The sequence below is a fragment of the Schistocerca americana genome, chromosome 5 (genome assembly GCF_021461395.2).
Source record: "Schistocerca americana isolate TAMUIC-IGC-003095 chromosome 5, iqSchAmer2.1, whole genome shotgun sequence".
Lineage (NCBI taxonomy): Eukaryota > Metazoa > Arthropoda > Insecta > Orthoptera > Acrididae > Schistocerca > Schistocerca americana.
Genome location: NC_060123.1, coordinates 23,984,023 through 23,987,109, shown reverse-complemented (window position 1 = coordinate 23,987,109; position 3,087 = coordinate 23,984,023). Strand labels below are relative to the sequence as shown.

The window sequence follows — 3,087 nt, the reverse complement described above, 5'->3', positions numbered from 1 at the left end:
GTCGCAAACAAATTTTCCCGCCAAGTACTAAAGACGAACATAAATTGATGACTCAGCAGATTCTATTAGTAATGGGTTCGTCGGAATCGATTGCATTACTCCAAGGCTTATCCGCAGGCGTCGGAATTTTGGTTCAAATGACTGAGCACTATGCGACTTAACTTCTGAGGTCATCAGTCGCCTAGAACTTAGAACTAATTAAACCTAACTAACCTAAGGACGGTCGCTCGGCTCCAGACTGTAGCGCCCAGGACCGTCGGAGTTTTAACATGTCTATTTTATAAAGCGCATGTTTAGTAGCGGTGTGGTATGAGGCATGCAATAATCGATGACGTAACAGACTAACTCCTTCTACAGCAAGAAAGTATGAGAATCTGCACCCATCAAGTTCCAGCCTCAGATCGTGAGACTCAATTTGCCTTCTTTTCTTTTACTTAGTACAGTAAAACTAGTCTCTCTCTCTCTCTCTCTCTCTCTCTCTCTCTCTCTCTCCATCTACCTCTCTATGTTAAAGTCAGACTTTCAGACTTCTTTGTCCTAAATTGCAATGCTTTAAGTTTAAATAAAACTGTAAAATGGTTGCTGGCGACTAGTCAGAACTCCAGTATCTGCTAGGTTTAGAGTAGGTGCTGCTATAAATCATTTACCAACTATACATGATTTAAGTTTTAACGTCTACTGTATTGCGCAATTAATTATTCCTCAAACTGTTGACTGGCCATTAGCACAAGTTATTATGTTAAATTAATGAAATGACAAGTCCCGAATGGTGGATAACCTCACACAATAAATTTAATAAAATAATAAATTAGCTATAAAGCACCAGACCGTGTCCGCAGCCATAAATTCACTGACACAGCCTCATCAATAAGCTTACTAACCGACGCAACGATTCAGTGCCCTAAATGCCGCCGGCCGGAGTGGCCGAGCGGTTCTAGGCGTTACAGTCTGGAACAGCGCGACCGGTACGGTCGCAGGTTCGAATCCTGCCTCGGGCATGGATGATGTCCTTAGGTTAGTTAGGTTTAAGTAGTTCTAAGGTCTAGGGGACTGATGACCTCAGAAGTTAAGTCCCATAGTGCTCAGAGCCATTTGAACCCTAAACGCCATTCAGTTACCAATTTTAACTGGCGTCCCCACAACTCTATCTATGAAACGCTGTGCAGTAATAATCAGAGTCCAAACAGTGACGGAATATTTCTCAGTCCCACAACTGTATCTGAGACACTGTGCAAAATAGTCATCGGCCAAACAGTGACAGATTATTTCTGAATCCCGCCGAATGTTCGATATTTGAAACACCCAATCAGTGTGGCTGGACCACCGCTCATCTAACTCGTCCCAACTCTGATCGCACCAAATTGCCAACTGAAGGTTGCTGCCTGACTGCTGACAAAAGACCCAGAGGAGCTCGTACGCCAACCTTATAAGAACTCTGTCACCTCCTCCAGAAAACTGTCGCCTTTCTCCAACTCACGGCGCCTCCGCCCGCGAGATGGGCGCCAACTGACGTCACATAAAGGCCTCATGTGCTCACCAGTTCTTTTATACAAGTTTTTATACAAAACTTTGCTGTCGCCGTTTGCTGATAGGTGGCGACAACGGTAAGTAGTGGTCGAAAGAAACAGATCTCAGCCGGCCGGTGTGGCCGAGCGGTTCTAGGCGCTTCAGTCTGGAACTGCGCGACCACTACAGTCGCAGGTTCGAATCCTACCTCGGGCATGGATGTGTGTGATGTCCTTGGGTTAGTTAGGTTTAAGTAGTTCTCAGTTCTAGGGGACTGATGACCTCAGATGTTAAGTCCCATAGTGTTCAGAGCCAAACAGATCTCAGACGTCAGGCAGTTAGCTTGGACCTCGGTCAACATTCCTCATGCAAACATTAGTTGATTTGTGCCTGCATCATGAAGTTGTTCTTGATTGAAAATGTCATTTGCGGGAGGTGTTACTGTTTTTTTTTTTTTTTTCAATATAAAGAAAACATCGGCTGAGTCTTATGGAATGCTCTCAAGTACTTATGGTAAGGACGCTATTAGTGAAAGAACGTATCGTGAGCGGTTTCAACGCTCCAAGAACGGTGATTTTAACGTCGTAGACCGGCATAGTGGTGGAAGAGAGAATGTTTTCGAAGATGCAGAATTGGAGACACTGCTGAGTGAAGACTCGCGTCAAACTCAAGAATAATTGGCACGATTAGTGGGAGTGACACAGCAAGCCATTTCAAAACGTCTCAAGGCTGTGGGCATGACTCAGAAAGAAGGACTTTGGGTCTCATGTGAGCTGAGACCAAGAGACGTTGAACGGCGTTTGTGTGTTTGTGAATGTTTGCTTCAGAGGCAAAAACGGAAGAGATTTCTGCATCGCATTGTGACCGGGAACGAAAAATGGGTTCATTACGATAAAAAAAAAGCACTCCGTCTTCAGGCCACAAGTGGCCCATCGGGACCATCCGACCGCCGTGTCATCCTCTGTTGAGGATGCTGTGAGGAGGGGCGTGTGGTCAGCACACCGCTATCCCGGTCTTTACGATGGATTTCTTTGACCGGAGCCGCTATTATTCAGTCGAGTAGCTCCTGAATTGGCATCACGAGGCTGAGTGCACCCCGAAAAATGGCAACAGCGCATGGCGGCCGGATGGTAACCCATCCAAGTACCGGCCACGCCCGACAGCGCTTAACTTCGGTGATCTCACGGGAACCGGTGTGTCCACTGTGGCAAGGCCGTTGCCTTCATTACGATAACCCTAAACGCAAAAAATCGTGGGGATATCCCGGCCATGCTTCCGCGTCGACGGCCAAACCGAATATTCACGGCTCCAAGATCATGCTCTGCATTTGGCGGGACCAGCTCGGCGTCGTGTACTATGAGGAGATAAAACCAAGTGAAACAATCACAGGTGCTCGTTATCGAACGCAATTCATGGGTTTGAGCAGAGCATTAAAAGACAAACGGCCGCAATACAGCGAGAGGCTCGATAAAGTGATTTTGCAGCACGACAACGCTCGCCCCGCGTTGCAAAAGGATTCAAAGCGTAATCGGAAACGCTAAAATGGGCAGTCCTACCCCACCCGCCATATTCTCCAGACTT

The 3,087-nt window shown here is 46.7% G+C and overlaps 1 pseudogene; it reads right to left on the bottom strand.

Moving 5' to 3' along the window:
- Nucleotides 1-2,610: 2,610 nt before the first annotated feature.
- On the bottom strand, nucleotides 2,611-2,727 carry LOC124617296 (annotated as a pseudogene).
- Nucleotides 2,728-3,087: the final 360 nt, after the last annotated feature.